The following is a 20,781-nucleotide window of genomic DNA, read 5'->3' as shown; positions in this document are numbered from 1 at the left end:
GCTCAAATAAACAAGTTCACTTTTAGAGTTCTGTGTGTGTGGTTTCTTTTCGCTGTCATTTTAAAATGATAGGCAGGTAACTGGGCAGAATATTCAGTAATAGAAGGTTCATTGTGTACGTGATCACGAATTCTCTCTTCCCCTGCGGTTGAAAAGTCACTTTTACCCTGTTAACCCTGTTTCTGCCAACGCTGAAGCTGCCCAATCTACTGGGAAACTGCCATAATTAACAAATATGTTTCAGATGCTCAGCATCAGCAGCATTTTTTTCTGTTGTTTTGTCTTCCCTTTCCCTTTCTTTGTTGGTAAAATGGAAACTTGGATACGTGCCAGGATTTTTTTAACTGTTGGAGAGGGCAGGCAATTTCAGATCTGCTACACTATGGGACTGAATGGGGGAAGCAGAGAGAATTCATATATTTGGCAGGGTGAAGCTTACAATTCTAGATATGTCGCATTGCAATTGCAAGGTCTTCTGGTAGAATTCTATTTGTGCATCTTTGCAACGCGTTACATAAGGGGGGGCTGTGAAATGAGTAAATAGATGAACATCGGCTCTGCACATTTAATAAACGACGTCTCACTCGGCGGCGTTCACGGCCGTCCGCCTCTGATTGGCTGAAGGTTTCCAAGCACTCTGCACCCCAGCCTCAACGCCGGAGTCAACCGAACCAAAAGCGACGAGGACATGCCCGCCCTCCGTGACGTCAAGGGAGAGACGTCCGCCTGGTCGAAAGGGGCGAAAGGACGCCTGGAATGGGCGGGTTTAGTCGTAGGCATGGGCCAATGGGTACGCAGAGATCGGCGAGGGGCGGTGCCGAGGCATCAAGCTAGTGCGAGCAGCGCGTACTAAGAGGCGGTCGGGCTTTATGGTAGTCGCGCGGGCTTGGCGGTTGATATTGGCGGCGCTTGGGGTGAAATAAACGGCGTGATCTTGGTGCTCGACCTCCCGAGGCAGTGCGCACCGACGGAAGGGGCGAAGGGCGGAACAGAGCCGGAGACCGAGCCCCGTTGTGCCGAACCCCCAGGTGGAGACGAGTGGGGAGGGGGCGCGGTGGGCTGCTAAAGGCAGCCGGTTCAAGCCTGTCGTGTGGTGAACGGTCGGCTGTCCGGTCCGTGCCGGGGGTAGGCCGCGGGCCGGCGCGTGTGAGGTGAGTCCGGCACCGGCGAGCACGCTGAGGGCAGGTGGCTGCGCGCTTCGCCGGGAGTTGCTGCAGCCGCCTGTGCATGCGACCGCCCCTTTTCCCACCTGCATGTGTGTGAGATAAATACAGATAACGTGTAGAGTCGACAACACGGTAATTCCCATGTGACAGAGTCACGTTTTATGGTTCCTTACACGCTTGTTATTGTGCTCTGCACTCATTCTGGTTGCACTTTTTTAAGCGTCCTTTCAGATCTTGTTGGTTGTCTCAAAGCGAGTTGTAGTCATCCTCTCTTCCCTTACTCCTTTCCAGTCCTAATGAAAGGTCTCAGCACGAAACGTCGATTGTACTCATGGCCTGCTGAGTTCCTCCACTGTGTGTCTCCAGCCCTTTTCAGCCCCGTTTTTTTTTATAACTTGACGCTCCCTTCTAATTTTGACCCATTTTTCTTGGAAGCCATGTCTGAATCCTTCTAGTCAGCTTTTTTGCCTTCATCACATTGTTGGAGTAGATATTATCAAAGTCATTTGCAGCGTCCTTTATGACTTAACAGTAGAAGTAATCTTCCTCTGCTTGTTTGCAGCTTTGATGTGCAGCTATGCTATCTACTGCTCCGCATGTATTTTGCTCTTAATTTATTATTTCACCTATAATTTTCTCAATTTCTCTACTGCTTTTCTCTTCCCTTTCTGCATCCCCCTCGAGTATCTGTCCTTGGAACTTGCTATCTCTCATTTGTATGTTGTAGTTATACATGGAAGAAGACCTTTTAACCCAATTTGTCTATGCAAATCAGATATCTGTTTGAATTATTTCCATTTGATCCTTATCTAAGCCTATATCTTTTATCCTCTAGAACCACCAAAATACACATTACCTGTGTCCACATGTACATTTGCAATCCTATACATCCACATTTTCATATTACTTGCTGACATTTCCTTTCTGAACATTGGGGAAAAAATTGCATTGTTGGCTCCCTTCAACGAAGTACATTGCTCATCCTGCTATTTGTGTAAAGCCCACCTTGTTCTGCTTTCCTTAAATTCAGTGTCATTTAAAAAACTATGCTGTGTTCTAATTTGCCTGGGGTTATATTCTTCACTCATGGTTTAGTTACCAACATTGGTTCCTGATTCAGCAATGTATCACTTGAAATTCTGTTGTGTTTTCACATGTCAACTTTCCCTTTTCCAAATTTCTTAAACTTTAAATCACCTTAATTGGAGCTTTGCATTTTGGAGCTATTTGAACATTCTTGTTCCATCATTGGCACCAATGTCTTCAGCTGTCCCAAGTTCTGGTATTCCAACTTTGAACATTATTGTTACTTTATTTCTTTTTTTTTGCTTTGTATTTGCTATTTGTTTTGTAGTTTTCCATTCATTCAGTTGTTTCTGTATTACACTGTTACTTGTTAAAACTTGTATAAAGCTTTTAATCATCTACCCAAATGACTTATCAGCCTGTGATTTTCTATATTGTTAAAGGTGTTATGGTAATTATGAAAATACAGCATCAATTTGTGCCAGAGTCCTACAAACCAGCACGTGACAGATTTGTTTTGGTGTTTATTTTGGGAGCACTGGGGGGGAACTTTCCCACACTCATTTCAACTGTGCCATTGAGCCTTCAGGTAGATGACTTTTTTGCTTCAGTATCTCATCAGAAATGTAGCATGTTCTATGAATGGTGGTGGAGGTCCAGTAGGAATTGTGGAATTATTTCCACAAGCCTCAACTGGGGATTTTGACTGTGGAGCAAATAGTAAGTGGATGTGAGAAATGATCATGTTGATTATTCATTACTACAGATTAGATGAGGGCAATGAGCATATAATTTTACAAGTTTTCAATTGAATAGCCTGACTTAAATCTATTTCAACAAGTATCTTCAGTTTTCTCTAAGCTGGACATGACATGAATATTCCTAGAATTATAACTACCTATTGATAAGACTGTAATGGATTTATTCTTGTTTATAAGAGCCCTGTTTATGTAGTAATATCAGTGGTGAAATTGCCTTCCATTTGCTTGTCCAGCAGGAGGATATCTTTATGTTTTTATGAATGCTGATGCTCCAAATGATTCAGGAAAAAATGATATCATTGCCAATATTGTCTCTGATTTATGATTTAATTGAATGTAAAATGCTGGGATTTTTAATGGCTATGTCAATGTAGTTTTTACAATATGAGATGGATTTCTAGATTGGTGTGTTGGGACTGGCTGGGAAGCAAGCTATTTTGTATCTAGTGCTGTGCACTAAGAAAGGGTTCACTAATAGTTTTGCAAAGGAGCTGGGGGGGGGAGGAATGGCCATTATGAAAGAATTTTAAGATTGGTTGAATGTGGTGTAATTAAATCTGAAACCAGGGTTTTCAATCTATAGTAGAAAACATAAATTTGCAGGAGGCAGATGAATGTGGTAGATTTGGAAATTTTATTGATGGGTTGAAATGCACAGGCTGTGGCTAGGATGAAGGAATTTTATAATACTATTATATAATTTGTAGGAAATAAGCTAAGATACAATAAAAGATCCAAATGTGGATTCCAGGCATAGAGGTTGTATTTACACAGGTGAGATTCTTGTATAGCAACAATTCTGTAAACGTAGACCTTGATCTTATTTCTGAACCAATGTGGTCATGAACTTGGCCCACAATGCATGAAGTTCACCACACAGCCCATCAGATTTCCTGTACACATCGCAGTTGCGTTTCCAAAAAGTATATAAATGTAGCGGTGTGCTACACGCTGCGCTGCAATAACGACACGGAGTCGGTGAGCTGCAGTTACAAAAGGGGTTTATTCAAACTTCACGGCCTCGCTTTAAAGCCTTTCTGATACCGCCCTCCCAGGGCGGGAATGCTGTAGGGGGTGCGTATTCACAGTCCCATCCCGCGTGCAGGCTTTTCCCCTTGCTGGTGAAGCAGGCTTGGTGCCCTTTTTGGGATTGGCCTCAATGCCGGCGCGCGCCGCTTTGTGAGCTGGTTTGAGTGCGCTGGGAAGTGGGTTGCCACATAACCCACCCCCCCCCCCCCCCAAGAACTGGTGATACACCCCCACCAATGTCCTCAGTCTTGGTCGGACTCTGTTTGGGAGGTCTGCCTCTGCGCCGTGGTGCCTGAATCTCTACCGGCTGTGCCAAGTCCACATGGGCCGGTTTGAGTCAGTCCACCGTGAAAACATTCCAGCACGAATGTGGACCCGTTGTTTCTGATCACAGTAAACGGCCCCTTGTAGGGCCGCTGTAGCGGTGCCCGATGTCCACCCCGTCATACAAAAACGAACTTAGTTTTGCAGGTTTTTGGGTACGCAGGTCGGGTTCTGCCCATGCTGCGAAGTGGGTATGGGGGCCAGGTTACCGAGCCTCTCGTGTAGTCTGCCCAGGACTGCTGTGGGTTCTTCCTCTTGCCCCCTTGGGGCTGGTATGAACTCTCCTGGGACGACCAGGGGTGCGCCGTACACCAACTCGGCCGATGAGGTGTCCAGATCTTCTTTGGGCGCCGTGCGAATTCCGAGCAGGACCCAGGGAAGCTCGTCCACCCAGTTAGGCCCTTTGAGGCGGGCCATGAGAGCCGACTTCAGGTGACGGTGGAAATGCTCCACCAGTCCGTTGGACTGTGGGTGGTAAGCAGTTGTGTGGTGCAGCTGTGTCCCCAAAAGGCTGGCCATAGCTGACCACAGGCTGAAGATGAACAACGTCGCATCTGTTCATGCAGTTTCGTTAAAACTGCCAAGCTTCTGGGCGCTGCGACCTCATCTATGGTTCCAGCAAGCAGAAGCCCAATTCCACATTCGGCAGATAACCTCGGATGCCACACGTTACTACTACGTGGTGAGCTCCCTCGACCAGGAAACAGCGGCCCAGGTTGAGGAGTTCATACAGTTGCCCCCAGCGGACGGTAAATACACAGAATTCAAAGCCTTGCTCATAAGGACTTTCGGACTCTCACGGCGTGAGCGCGCTGCCAGCTTACTGCACCTGGATGATTTGGGAGACAAGCCGCCGTTGGCTTTGATGAACGAGCTGCTCTCCCTGGCTGGCGGTCACAAGCCCTCCCTCATGTTTGAGCAGGCATTCCTGGAGCAGCTGCCCGAGGACATATGCCTGCTGCTGTCCGACGCGGATTTCAGCAACCCCCGGAGGGTGACGGCCCGGGCGGACGTGCTGTGGAAAGCCAAGAAAGAGAGTGGGGCGTCTGTCGCACAGATCACCAGGCCACGCTCCCAGCAGCAAACCAGACCAGGCCCGGCCGCAGAGCCAGCTAACCCCAGAGGCAGGGTTGAGGAGGCCAACGAACAATGGTGCTTCTACAACCAGTGGTGGGGCGCAGAACCTGCCCTGCAGGTTCCCGGGAAACGCCAGGGCCAGCCGCCGCTGATGGCTACGGTGGCTGGCCATCGGGATAGCCTCCTGTATGTCTGGGACAAGTGGTCGGGACGCTGCTTTTTGGTCGACACCAGAGCTGAGATCAGCGTCAGGGTCACCAATTGTAGCGGTGTGCTACACGCAAACGACACAGAGTCGGTGAGCTGCAGTTGCAAAAGGGGTTTATTCAAACTTCGCGGCCTCGCTTTAAAGCCTTCCTGATCCCGCCCTCCCCGGGTGGGAATGCTGTAGGGGGTGCGTATTCACAGTCCCATCCCGCGTGCAGGCTTTTCCCCTTGCTGGTGAAGCAGGCTTGGTGCCCTTTTTGGGATTGGCCTCAATGCCGGCGCGCGCCGCTTTGTGAGCCGGTTCGAGTGCACTGGGAAGTGGGTCGCCACATAAAGACCAGTTTAGGGGACACCACAATCCGCAGTGCACTGACGATGTCTCCTTGCGTGGTGATGAAACGTTTGTAAGATCAGAACAACTCAACCCAACCAAACTAGGAAACGTTGGTGTTCAAGGGGATCAGGGTGTTCCTCTATATAATCACTGAGAGCTAACATAGCTGAAAAGGCATTTTGCTCTGATCACATAATTCCCTTCAGATGTGACAGGAAGCTCAGGGATTTCAGCCTACACCCTGCCTTGTGCAGCTGGATTCTGAACCGTATCGGATCGCCAAAAAGTGGTGGGGATAGGCTCCCTCACCTCTGCCCCTCTGACCATCAACAAAGGTCTCTCCCCTCCCACCCCCCCCCCCCCCCCCGGGGTTGTGTCCTGAGTCCTCCCCTCTACTCCCTTTACACCCATGACTCTGCTTCCACACACGGCTCCAATCTGCTGATCAAATTTGCAGATAACATGACATTAATTCGTTGTATTTCTAGCAGTGACGAGACAGCCTACAGAGAAGAGATTAACACCCTGACACAGTGGTGCCAAGATAACAACCTCTCCATCAATGTCAAAAAACAAGAGCTAATTGTGGATTATATGAGGAACAGATACAGGCTTGCCCTGATCAATATCAGTGGGAATGCAGTTGAGAGGGTGAATAGTTTCAATTTCCTTGGTATACACATCACCAAAGATCTCACCTGGACTGTACAAACCGGCTGTGTGGCAAAAAAAGCACAACAGTGTCTCTTCCACCTCAGGCGGCTGAAGAAGTTTGGCATGGGCTCCCATATCCTTATGCCTTCTACACGGGCACCATTGAGAGCATCCTGACTGCCTGTATTACCACCTGGTACAGAGCTTTGATTGCTGGCCATTGCAGAGAGTAGTATGGACTGCCCAGTGCATTTGTGGATGTGAACTTCCTTCCATTGAGGATATTACTGAAACAGGGGGTGCATAAAGGCCTGGAAGATCATTGAGGGCACCAGTCACCCCAACCATAAACTGTTTCAGCTGCTTCTGTCTGGCCCACTGTACTGCAGCATTAAAGCCAGGACCAGCAGGCTATGGACAGCTTTCTACAAGCCATTAGGCTTATAAATTCACATGTCTGTACCTTGCGACGGAGTCATAATGCAGAGATTTTTTTACTTCCTCACATTTTGGGATGGATGTAAAATTTAAATAAATTCAGTTCAAGAAGGGTAAGGGTGTCTTGCTGAAATTGTAGTGAGTCCTGATGGGACTATATCTGGAGAACTGTATATAATTCTTTTATTCAAAGAAAAGTATTTAAAAAGTACAATTAGCAGGTAGTTTCACTCAGTTGTTTCTTTGGAGTGCAGGACTGTTGCATCAAGTAGGCTTGGTCTCTGTTCTCCAGATGTGACTGTTGAAACAATGAATTCTCAAAGGATACTTTCCTTGGAAAAGGAGTCTAGAACTAAGGGCTAGTGTTGGAATAAGGAGTAGGTCATTTAGGATTTGAGAGAAACCTCTCCAAGGGTGGTGAATTCAGTGTAATGGAGGCTTGATTTTATTTAAAATGGAGAGAAAACTAGATTTCTGAATATTGAAGAATGAGGTATATAGAGATGAAGTAGGAACATGGTGCTTCAGTTAGAAGTTACTGTTGATGGAGTGGACTCCAAGGCTACTTGCATTATTAATTGGTAGTCAGTTGCAGTTTTATCAGTTATTGAATTGACTTTATTACTTGCATTCTTATAAGGAGTAAATATATTTGCGTTACATCTCCATCTAAGTGTGCAATGTGCAATTTATAGTAATTTTTAATAAATAGTATGTACAACAAGACAGTCAATATAACATAGAAATACATTTGTATCAGCATGAATTAATCAGTCTGATGGCCTGGTGGAAGCTGTCCCAGAGCCTGTTGGTCCTGGCTTTTATGCTGTGGTACTGTATCCCAGATGGTGGGAGCTGGGTCAGTTTGTGGTTGAGGTGACTGGGGTCCCCAATGATCCTTTGGGCCCTTTTTACACAGCTGTCTTTGTAAATGTCCTGAATAGTGGGAAGTTCACAACTACAGATGTGCTGGGCTGTCCATACCACTCTCTGCAGAGTTCTGTGATTAAGGGAAGTACAGTTCCCATACCAGGCAGTGATGCAGCCAGTCAGGATGGTCTCAATTGTGCCCCTGTAGAATGTTCTTGGGATTTGGGTGTCAACCTGAAATTATTAACCTGCTCAGTTGAAGAAAAACACCAGAGACACGAAATTACCTCTGAAACGGTTTTTATTCAGAGAGGAGTTCGCAGCCCCATGCACTTAGGGCGTAAGGTAGCCAACTCCCAATTTGTCGGTTTACAAAGGTCATACTTAAACCCAAAAGCAGGGTACTACATTCGCAAATATGGTTACAGATTCAAATCCATCAATTGATTGGCTATTGCATAGCTAAGCACGCAAAACACTCGGAATAAGCATAGACGCAAGTGTAATACTTGGAATGGGTATGGACGCAAGCAAAACACTCGAAATAGGTATATAGCTCAAAATACTTTGCCGAACACATTGTCTTGTGGTCGCAAGGTTCCTCTTCTTTGTGATTGCCACATGCTGTCTGGCACCTTAATATAGCTACCTCTTCCCTGTTCTCCTACACTTTCCCAATGACGTATCCTCTCCCTGGTCCTGTCTACATATTTTGCTACACTTACCCCTCGCCCACCCCTTCTACACGTACCCCTTACCCTCTTCACATTCTCATTCCCTCCTGTGATCATGAAATGATCATTCATCAATATCGTGAAAATCCTCTGGTGCAGGTTCGAGGAGTTTGGTGGCCTCGACGGTTGCCCGTACTACCATCAGTGGCTTAGCCAGCAGCAGGTCCCCTAACGAGGCCATCATGCGGTTCAGGACACATTTGACAATGGTGATACAGACAAAAATCCCTATAATAGCCGTCAACGCGTAAATGGCCCCATTGATTAACCGGTCCTTCCACGCACTTAGTCCCCAGTCCCCCCCATCCTGCCCAACCTGTTCCTTCCTTGATGGATCCTAACTGTTCATCTATTTTGTTCATATACAGCGTTATGTTGGCAGTAGCATCATCTAGCCCCATTATGCATTTGTCCTTTACGATAGCACAGAGCCCACCCTCCCTGGCGAGGAGGTAATCAAGTGCATAGCGGTTTTGCATGGAGAAGAGCTGCAGTTGGTTAAGGCCATCAGTTATGAGTCTTAATGCTCCCCTGGTGGCGTTCCCAAGGCTCATGAGACCACAGGCCAGATAGTTCCGATTGTGGGCCGCCATAGTGGCTCCTGATGCCCCCAAAGAGAAAAAGCCAGCTGCCCCGTATTCGGCCACCTGACCTGCGGTTAGGGTGGTCAGGACTTGGTAATCTGCACAAAATTCTTGGGAGACCTCACTCTTGTACCTCCCAGATGGGGGGGGGGGGGGGACAGGGGACCCCAAGTCCCAGGGCAAGGGACCGCGGTGGGGAGGAAGGTGCCATAGGCCACCAAGGAAGGGTAAGGGTACTCCAGGAAGTTGGTAGCAATGCTGCTATAGAAGAAAAAAATACCCCAGGAGGGTATACATGGTCTCAGTGCAACCTTTACCCTTTAGGTTTTTGTCATCACTCCACTCTCCCACACCGGCAGAGGGGTACACTAGTTTGGTACCCCTGCGATAGTCAGGTAGTGGGAATACATGATCATTGACCCAGAGATGGGTGCGGTTCCCCTCCCCACAAAGGAGTTGCACCCTCTGGGTCAGGGGCTGGCACTGTGTCTCATGGCAAGAGCAAGATATCCCTAAGGGGTCCTTAGTGGGGTGACACTTCCTTTTCCTACAGGGCTTGGAGAGGCAGGTGATGTCATTCGAGACATACACGTCTGAATATCCCCACCCTGTTCCGAAGTAGCAGTTCTCATATATTCGGTCACCCTTCGGGGGTTTGGGATTCCCCTCCCACCAGAGATCTTTTCTCATCCGTGGAAGGAGTCCATGATTTGATCGCTTACTGATGGACGGGGGAAATAGGCAGTCCGCGACAGGGGCCGTGGAAGAGTCATAGGTGAGTTCCACCCTCTTTCCCTCAGGCAATGTTTTGCTGGCAGGGGCACATCGGAAGGGTTGATTGGCATGAAAATGGTAAAGATCGAGGAGACACTGGCGGGGTGGGGATAGCAAACGATGGTTGTAGTGCCATACAGTCGTTTGTGCACATTTTGGAAATAGTTACTACTTATAAACCCCGAGGAGGATCTTCCAAGGGTGGGGCCTTTGGGGAAACCCCAATCCCTTTTCTGCCTTGAAATGTCCCCCTTCGATCTCTTTAGGGGTTTTGGTTTCTCGTCCAGCCGTCCCTCAACCTTTGACCTATACAGTTCAATCAAGTCCGTTTATCAGTCCCTTCATTTATCTAGTTTCTAGTGGGTCCAAGGTCCAGCGCTTGCAGTCGTTCAGATGAATCCAACGTTCTTGTCCCTTCACCTTGACAGCAGAGAGGGTCTGCAGGAGGACCTGGTACGGTCCTTTCCACCAGGGTCCCAGCTTGGGTCGATTCCAGTTCCTTATTAGCACTCAATCTCCTGGTTCTGCTCCCTGCCACTCGCCACTTGCCTTCTCTGTCAGGGACAGGTCTTGAGGCACACCTGAGTGTGTAGAGACTTAAGAGACAAAGTTAAATGCTTGAGGTAACACTGCAATTCCTTGCCCATCATTTGTAGATCTACTTGTGTTGGCGGGGGGATTTTGGTCACTGCCCCATGGGGTTCTATTTGGGCGCCCGTAAACTATTTCAGCAGCAGTTTGCCCGGTACCAGTTTGAGGTGTAATGTGCATGTGATACAGTGCCAGGGGAAGGACTTTAAGCCAATTTAGTCCTGTTTCAAGGGTCAATTTAGTTAGTTTATCCTTCAGGATGCCGTTTGCACGTTCCACGATTCCTGCAGCTCGGGGGTGATAGGCACAGTGGAATTGGTGTTCAATCTTTAGTATTTTGCAGAGTTCTTTGTTTACTTTCCCAATGAAGTGCGGACTGTTATCAGATGAGAGTCTTTGTGGGATACCAAAACGAGGAATAACTTCTTTCAGCAGTATTTGCACTACCGTGGAAGCCTTGTTGTTTGTTGTGGGGAAGGCTTCAATCCATTTACTGAAGACGTCAATTATAACTAAACAGTACTTGTAACAATTCACCTTGGGTAACTCAATAAAGTCCATTTGTAATGTGTCAAACGGTCCTGCTGGGGTTGGGGTACACCCTTTATCACGTCTAACAGATTTACCTGGGTTTACTTTATGGCAAATTAAGCGACCCCTTGCCCGTCTCTCCGCTGCCTCATTCAAACTGGGGGACGACCATGTTTTTAATAACAACATACACATTCCCTCCTTGCCGAGGTGGGTGTCAGAGTGGAGGTGGTCGACCAGGACAGACAGGAGAGTATCAGGAATACAAGTCTGACCTGCTGGGGTCTGCCAGAGGCCCCTTGCGTTATTAATAATACAACCATGTTTCTTCCAAACATTAATTTCTGTCGCAGGGGCGTCCCCCTGTAATCATGCGATGTCGGATATGCCTGGGCTATCAACCGGCTGCTTGGCAGGCAGAAGTCGTGGGGCCGAATCCACAGTTACTGTTTTAGAGGAGGAGGCTCGCTTGGCTGCCAGGTCTGCTCTGGCATTGCCTTTACTAATGGGAGAGTCATCGGATAAGTGGGCGGCACATTTTATAATAGCAAGCTTACCGGGGAGCTGGATGGCTTTGAGCAAATTGTCAATGCTTTTGCCAGCCGACGTTTGGAAGCCCCGCTGCGCCCATAGTGTGCCAAAATCGTGAACGACCCCAAATGCATAGCGTGAATCTGTGTAAATATTTGCTGTCTGACCCGAGGCGAGGATGCATGCACAAGTGAGAGTGAAAAGTTCAGCCTGTTGGGCCGAGACTGGTGGGTGGAAGGCTGCCGCCTCCAAGGTGGTGTGTGGGGTCACAATGGCATAACCTGATTGCCGGACACCGTCCGGGAAGACAAGATGAGCTGACAACAAAAAGTATCGGGTCCAGATTGTCAAATTCAATGTCCTGTAGGTCTGGCCGCGGGGAAATGAGGAAGTGGTTTCGCTCTACGCAGGAGTGGAGAGGCTCAGATAGAAGGTCGGGCGGGTGATCCACAAAGGTAGTAGGGTTAAGTGTGGTACAATAGGTGAACGTCAGCAATGGATTATGGATAAGAGCAATCTCATGGCGGCTGAGTTGCGCCTGAGTGAGATGTTGAGTTGGTGCATGGTTAGAAGGGCAGTTACCGCATGGGAAGAGTAGACCGTCACTGGTTGATGCAGGGAAACAAAAAAGATCCCTTGGGGTCGCCCTGTAGATCTTAATAGTACTCAGCAAATATTTAATAAATTGCTCCGGCTTCTGCTTTCTGTCCGGGGTGCTCTGCATCACTACCAGCATTTCATTGGGCTTCCGGGGGTATGCACAGAAACCGTCAAGGGATTTTGCACAGCATCCTCAGCCTGGGCTGGATTGTGACGAGGGTTAGGGACCTCTCGCATTGGCATCTGTTGGGTGGTGGGGGGGGGGGGCTTGGATCTACCTGGATCTTTGGTGGAGTAGGGCCAATCAGAGTACTTTCGAGCAAGGGCTGCGTCAGGATTATCCTTGGGGTCAGTATCATCACTGGAGGTGGTAAAGTCTGAGTTGGGGTCAAACTCGTCCCCTTGGGGGTCTATCAATGGGCCGTCACCCACATAGAGGTTCCGTCTTGTAGTCCATTTATGAGCCATGCGGTTCTTAGTGGTCGCAGGTTTAGTCCCTTGTGTGTCCCCTTTCCTGGTTTTAGCTTGGGTACGGGCTGCAATTGGGTTGGTGAACTGTGGACTTGGGGTCGGGAGTGCATGGGGGGGCGATCATGGGTCAAGGGCACAGGGAGAGTGGAAGGTTCTGAAGGTACAGGCGGGACGGGATTCGCAGCCCCCCGCAGGCGAAGGGACCTGCTGCTCCTCCTCCTCAGTGTCCTCATTAGGGTCAAATGGAGTCTGCAGCCCAGTCGTATCTGGTGCTGGCCTTTTATCACCAAGTTTTACATTATGATCATCAATCCTATGCTGCTCATCGTAGATTTCACATAAGACCTTCAGTACCGGCCAGCCCCTGGGTTTTCTGTCACTATCATTGATGGGTATCTTTCTATTTTTTTTGCATTCACCTCCCAGGAGGTCTGGTGGGAGCGCTCATTAAGTCTGCTGGCCACGGTATACCGATGTGTAATTAGATCTTTCCATTTCTGTGAGACATTCTGTCACCACACCTGTCCCTCTGCTCGCTTACACTTCTCAAGATCCCAGGTTCCCCCAATGGCCAAAATTCATTCCCCAACTTCTTATTCATCCGCGCGCTCAGTCTCCGTAAATCTGTCTCATTTTCAGGGAATTCTTTACACATTTTCCATAATGGGTATTTGGTCTTGATTTATCTAGAGTCTAGCCCATTTTGGTAACTTACTCTCGTATCCACTTCAGTTTCCTGACCTTCGCGTGGCAGATTTCTGCTCTTAACAGCCACTCTAAGGCAGGATGTGGTTTCAGTTAGATGTTGGAACCAGACCTTAATCAAATTAAATATGTATTGCTCCGGAGCTTCCAACCCCAAACTCCACGCAGGGACTCTAACCCCGCTTCCTATACCAGGGGACTCGAACCCCAAACTCTATGCAGATCTCACCTGTTATCAGTGTCTCCCAACTGAGGTTCTCCGTTTGGTCCGTGGAGACCGTAGGATGGTCAGCTGGAGCCGAAGGGGTTGGAATGTGGAGTCAGAGTGGGAGAGAGAGACCGAGAAAAATCTCTCGGAGGGCCCTTCCGTCTCAACCCACTCGTACCTGCCCGCTGAACTCTTACGTTGGATCCCCGAACTGCCAACCGTTTGGCTCCTGGCTCGGCTCGCCAAATTATCAACCTGAAATTATTAACTTGCTCAGTTGAGGAAAAACACCAGAGACACGAAATTACCACTGAAATGGTTTTTATTCAGAGAGGAGTTCGCAGCCCCATGCACTTCAGGCATAAGGTAGCCAACTCCCAATTTGTCGGTTTACAAAGGTCATACTTATACCCAAAAGCAGGGTACTACATTCGCAAATATAGTTACCGATTCAAATCCATCAATTGATTGGCTATTGCATAGCTAAGCACGCGAAACACTCGGAATAAACATAGACGCAAGTGTAATACTTGGAATGGGTATGGACGCAAGCAAAATACTTGAAATAGGTATATAGCTCAAAATACTTTGCCGAACACATTGTCTTGTGGTTGCAAGGTTCCTCTTCTTTGTGGTTGCCACATGCTGTCTGGCACCTTAATTTAGCTACCTCTTCCCTGTTCTCCTACACTTCCCCAATGACGTATCCTCTCCCTGGTCCTGTCTACATATTTTGCTACACTTACCCCCTCGCCCACCCCTTCTACATGTACCCCTTACCCTCTTCACATTCTCATGGGGGTCCATACCAAACTTCAGCTGTCTGAGGTGAAAGAGGCTCTGTGCTATTTTCACCACGTAGCTGGTATGTATAGACCATGTGAGATCCTCAGTGATATAGATGCTAAGGAACTTAAAGCTGTTCACCCTCTCAACCCCAGATCCACTAATGTCAATAGGGGTGAGCCTGTCTAAATTCCTCCTGTAATCCACAACCAGCTCCTTGTTTTTGTGACATTGAGGGAGAGGTTGTTTTCTTGACACCACTGTCAGGGTGATGACTACTTTGCTGTAGGCTGCCTCGGTTTTATTTGAGATCAGGCCAATCAATGTAGTATTGTCAGCAAATTTAATTAGCAGTTCGGAGCTGTAAGTGGCGACATAGCATGGGTATACAGAGTAAAGAGGGGAGGCATAGGACACAGTCCTGAGGGGCGGAGGTGAGGGAGTACATTCTGACAGGAAGTTCGGGATCTAGCTGCACAAGGCAGGATTAAGGCCGAGGTCTCTGAGCTTGTTAAGTCTGGATGGAACTATGGTGTTGAACGCTGAACTGTAGTCTAAAAACAGCATTCTCACATGAGCATCCTTCTCCAGATGTGTAAGGGCAATGTGTGTAGAGCTGTGGCTATCGTGTCCTCTGTCAGTTGGTGGTGTTGGTAGGTGAATTGTAGGTGTCCACTGTGGATGGTAGCATGCTGCAGATGTAATCCTTGACCTACCTCTTAAAGCATTTGATTATTGAGGTGAGTGCGACAGGATGCCAGTCATTCAGACAGGTTACCTTGGTCTTTTTAGGTACAGGGACAATGATGGATGTTTTGTAGCAGGAAGGCACTCTACAGTGGTAGAGGGAGAGATTAAAAATGTCTGCGAACACATCTGCCAGTTGATCTGCGCACATCCTGAGTACCTGCCCTGGGATGCCACCCACTCCTTCAGCCTTGCAGCTGTCCACTCATTGGAAACGCCTGTGTACCTCAGATGATCAAGGTGCAGGTCACTTTGGGGGCTCAGTGTTGATGATATCAAACCAAGTGTTTATACACACTGCTTTAATCATTGTTTGCAATATGAATGTTCAGTTATTTTTTTGTTTCACCCTTGTGAAGTTGCCAGAAAGAACTCAGAAAATAAGTCCTGTTTTAATACTTATGGCTATTGTTGAAGAGTAGTTTATGGTTAATATTGGTTTCTTTTTAAGATGGACCATTTCTTTGCAAAGTTAATGTGCTTTTTTAGTTTAGTGCGGGGGTTTCTTTTTTTCATGGAGTCACCCTTGGACATGAGAGCTTCAGGATTGGACAGTTTGGAATTTGCGCTGTAATTGAGGGTGTGTGTAATGAGTCTCTAGGGAGATGCAGAACTGTAGATAGAATGCTAGTATCTGATCTCTGCTGAATTAGTGGACATGCCTTGTAGAATAAATTAGATCAGATTCTTATGGGTTGAACAGAGTTCAGAGCTGTGACAGTGACAATGCAGGTGAAGGATGGGTGGGTGATGGGTAGTAACTTTGCTTTTCTCCTCCTGAAGCTGTTCAAAGGCTTGTTTCTCAGCTCGTTGTGTGAAGGTATGACAAGGTGGAAAGATTGTCCGCCTACCACCCACAGCAAGAGTACTTATTGAAGCTGAGGGGGGAAAAGTATTTGTTGTCAAAATGAGTAATTGTAAAAACAAATTTAGCAAAAGTGAATATTAATACCTACCATGTACTGAATTCCCTTCCTATAATAACTTGTAAGACAAAGAATTTAGACTTTGTGATGTAGATGTGAAATTGCTGATAGCTACCATATTGAATTTGGAAGGTACTGTTAGTGGAATATCATGTCACTATTGCTAATACATGAGAGCTGATCAATGTAAATATAGCAAAGGTGATTTAATCCTCCAAAGATTGTTTTAATGAGGTTATTTTTCCAGGGCATCAAAGGGGTGACCTCTGATCTAATACTGGTTAACTTTAAACTGCTATTTGTTAAGTAATGGTGCAGTGAGTTATTTTCGTTTTTGAAGGACTGCTGTTTCTCTAGTCCTGCTGAAGGGTCTGGTCCTGAAATGTCAACTGTACTTTTCCATAGATGCTACCTGGCCTGCTGAGTTCCTTCAGCACTTTGTGTTGCTTGGATTTCCAGCAACTGCAGATTCTCTTGTTTATGACTCAATTGTGGAAGTCTCATTGTTGATTTGACTTGAACTAACTCCTAAGTTTTGTATGTATGTTTTCTGGCATTATAAATATTAACCTTATCCTTTGGACAAGGGACTAGTATTTGTTGCACACAACTGCCTTTTACACTATATACAAATATTTGCTTTGCTTCTCTTTTCATAGCTACTGGCTTACTCTTTTATTCAGCTGATTCTGATTAAAGGTGTTAGTAATAAGTTCAGGAAGATGTCCTTTCCCTATACTATTTGAAGTTGCAAGGAAGGATGGTTGTAGAGTCCTTCTGAACTGAAACAGGCCCTTTGTCCCATCTAGTCTGTGCTCATTAGTTTTCTGCCTCTTCCCATTGACCTGCACTTGGACCATAGCCTATATCCCACCTATCCAAATGTTTCTTAAATGTTACAATTGAGCTGCCTTTCCCACTTCAACTGACAGATTGTTCCATGCTTGCACTGCCTCAGTGAAGACATTCCCTCACATTTCCCTTAAAATGTTTCACCTTTCACTTAATCCTATAACCTCTAGTTTTAGTCTCACCCAGCCTGAGGAGAAAAAGCATGAAGCATTCATCCTATTATGCTTAATTTTATTTACAGCCTAAGGTATCCCCTCATTCTCCTGCACTCAACAATGTTCTAACTTAATCTTTGTAGTAGAAAATGATTGTATTGATCAGGAGAATAATGGTGGTGTCAGAGTTGTCATGGAAATACTCTAAATGCAGCAGTTAGACACAAAGGGAAAAACAATGAAATGAAGGAGTATACCTACATCTGTAAGAAGAGAAAGAAAAGCAACATCACAAAGGGTCTCGGCCCGAAACGTCGACAGTTCTTCTCCTATAGATGCTGCCTGGCCTGCTGTGTTCCACCAGCATTTTGTGTGTGTTGTTGTAGCAACATTACGTGATGGTTTAATTTGGTATTGGATCCCTAGACCTGATGAAAACGATGGGCCTACTGTGTGCCTTGCTTGTAAATTGTGAAGAGAAGGTAGAAATGAGCTAGGCAGTTTTGGAGGCCATGATTTTGGATGTTGTGGCCATTGTATCACTAAATTCACTTTCTCCCTACTTGTGACTATGACATCAATAATGCCCTCTATCTTGACAGCTGCTAATTTTTTTTGTCCTGTTCACTGTGGTGCATGAGTCTCATTGTCTCTATGCCACATCAGGATGATCTTGGTGCCTTTCACTTTTCTCTTGAATAGGGGTCTAACCATTTCTTTTTCACAACCATTCCTTTGGCAGAACTTGTTTATTGTCAACCACACTTCATGGAACCATATGTTGAAAGTCATCATAGGTGGGAATTAAGAATCTGGGTTAATATCACTGGCATATGTCATGAAGTTTGTTTTGTGGCAGCAGTACATAGTACCGTAGATTCCGGATTTTAAGCCGCTACTTTTTTCCCACATTTTGAACAGCTTTGAACTTTGCGGCCTTTAATACGGAGCGGCTAATGCATTATTTTTTTTCATGCCGCCTCGTAAACATTTTGCCTCGTAACAGTAGACCAATAAAATTGATGAGTAGTTCACAGAGGTCCAATGAAATTGTACGATAAATCAAGCACACTTTCACAATTAAATTATTGTAAATCAGTCATTTGTACTCACCCTCATCAACATGGAGAACACTCGAAGCATTGTGCTGCCTTATGGCAGTTATTTAGTTTATAATATTTTCGCTTAGTAATTCATTTTCTAGTTAAAGTTAGAAGAGTTTTAACTATATTTGTTTTCTGTACTACATCGTGGGATGCTATGACGTCACACCCGGTTTCGCCGCGTCTTGTGGGAAAAATGCCAGTTTGCGATAAACGGAAAGGAGGGGGTCGAGCGGCGGAGCGAAACGCTGCTTTTAAATGCCGTTTGCGATAAACGGGACGGCGGAGCGAAAACGCTGCTTTTAAGTTAAAGGCGATCAATAACTTTTCCTGGTAGGCTGCAGTATATATATTTTTTACCAGTCGTTAGGAGATATTGGAATGTTGTTCAGTAAAGAAGTATACACAACGTATATTTAAAAGTAGCCGCGTTACGGGCACGGTTCGAAAAAAAGCATTTGCAATATGTATTTGTTTTTGTTACCATATGGATTTAATTAAAAGTTAAAAAATCCTCACGTGTAATATCTTTCTGTGTAAATATCTCATATTACAACGTGGGACACCTGCGGCCGAAAATCCGGTGCGGCCTAAAATCCGTTGCGGCCTTTACAAGTAAAAAATTGATTTTATTTCTAAAATTAGAGCCAGCGGCTTTTAATCAGGTGCGCTCTGTAGTCCGGAATCTACGGTAATATATAATAAAACTAAATTTAAATAAAAATATTTAAAATTAGAGTAAAAGGAAGTGGGGTAGTGTACATGGGTTCATTGTCCATTCAGAAGTCGGTAATGTTAATTCTTTAAGGTAGAAAGGAAGTATTTCACTTTCCCCTTACATGTATGTTGCACATTGAAATTGTTTGAGACCAGTCAAACTTTTGTTTGCTGTTGCTGCCTTTTATAATTCAGTGGAGTAACCTTTGCTGCATAGTCGGCCCTCCTTATCCACAAGTCCGGGACCCCTTGCGGATACCAAAAAACACAGATGCTCAAGTTCCTTATTCAACCTGTCTCAGTGCAGTGGACATTAGGACCTGGCAGCCTCTGAATTTGCAGTGTTTCTATTCACAAAAATAATCACGATTGAAAATAGAAATAATAAAGCGATCAGAAAGAGGTGAAACACCACCGGTCATTGGGAAAGCGTTAGGTTGCAGTCGGTCAATGATTGGAACAATTTTAAAGGATAAAGTGAGAAAGGCCCTGCCCTGATGAAAGCTACAATTATTACTAAGCAGCACAGTGGTTTAATTATTGGGTTTTAGGGTTTTGGGTTTTTGATCCTCCACATCAACCCGGCATGGATGGAGAGTGCACTTGGGAGCGGTCTGTCACTGGATCGAACTCGGGAACTTCTGCTCCCGAACCCAGCACTGAAACATACGTTCTTAAGCGTTTTATATGCATAGAAAGGTAAAATATATAACATGTACTAAGACAAATGTTTGACTAACTAATGCTAAATAATACCGGATGTACCTGTTCCGACTTACTTAGTAAGAGAACTTGCGATTTTTAATTTTTAAAAAAATCCCAATCCACGATAACCCACGCACATCCTCCTGTATACTTTAAATCATCTCTAGATTACTTATAATACCTATTACAATATAAATGCTATGTAAAATAGTTGTTATACTGCATTGTTTAGGGAATAATGACAAGAAAAAAATGCTTAAACAAGTGCTGAAAGAGCACTTCCGGGTTTTCTTGATTTGCGGTTGGTTGAATTCGCGCATGTGGAACACGCGGATAAGGAGGGCCGACTGTACATGGTTTCCTTCCTATTGTATGCTAGAATTGACTTGCTGTTTTTTTTGCTTACTGAACAGTGGAACCTAGTGTATTTAACAGCTTGTTACAGAAATTCTTGTTCTGTGTATTGTTTTTCCAATGTATGCTGGGGAAATAGAGGATACGTTATAGCAAGTGAACATAGCAATGATTAAAACAGATCTTGTATCATCCAGTCTATATAAGCTTCTTTGCAGAATATAAAATAATTGGAACTTCAGATTGAATCTCCTTATCCTCTTCCATCTGGTACAGAATTGGTCTTGCAGCTTTTAAAAACCTTACTGATCTACTCTTTTTTTTAATCCTTCCTGAATTTTTCACTTGAAGATCAATGAATGGTTATGACGTTTGTCAGTTACTAAGATGACCAGAAAATTGCCTTGTTCTTACAATTTGTGGTAAATTGGTTTATTGTCACATTTACTGAGATAGTGAAAAATTTGTCTTTCATTACTGTTCTTAGATCAATTCATTACAACAGTATATTCAATAGTGCATAGGAAACTAACAGTGCAGAATAGTGTTACAGAGAATGCAAGGGTAGGTATTAAGGTTCAAGGTCACAAAGTTAAATTGAGGTCAAGAGTCCATCTTATTACTAGGGAACCATTCAATAGTTGTTCCTGAGCCTGGTGGTAATTTATCTTGAGGCTTTTGTTTTTTTTCAGTTTCCCCTTTTTTCCATTTTGTGTGACCAATCTTTAAAATATGGAAGTTGCAGCAAAGCAACAGTTAATACAGTTCAGGCAAGAATAGATTGCAGACAGCCCAAGCAAGAGTTTTTTCTTTCTTTTTCA

The 20,781-nt window shown here is 45.5% G+C and overlaps 1 protein-coding gene across 1 annotated transcript in view; it reads left to right on the top strand.

Moving 5' to 3' along the window:
• The first annotated feature begins 816 nt into the window (after nt 1-816).
• Nucleotides 817-20,781, top strand: part of scai (suppressor of cancer cell invasion) — a 154,734-nt gene continuing 134,769 nt past the window's right edge. Inside the window, exon 1 of the mRNA XM_073052596.1 lies at nt 817-1,151. The gene's annotated coding sequence lies outside the window, so the exon portion shown is untranslated. The remainder of the gene's footprint in view (nt 1,152-20,781) is intronic.

The sequence above is a fragment of the Hemitrygon akajei genome, chromosome 7, assembly GCF_048418815.1.
Source record: "Hemitrygon akajei chromosome 7, sHemAka1.3, whole genome shotgun sequence".
NCBI lineage: Eukaryota > Metazoa > Chordata > Chondrichthyes > Myliobatiformes > Dasyatidae > Hemitrygon > Hemitrygon akajei.
Note: the sequence above shows the minus strand (reverse complement) of the source record. Positions and strands in the feature narration are given on the sequence as shown.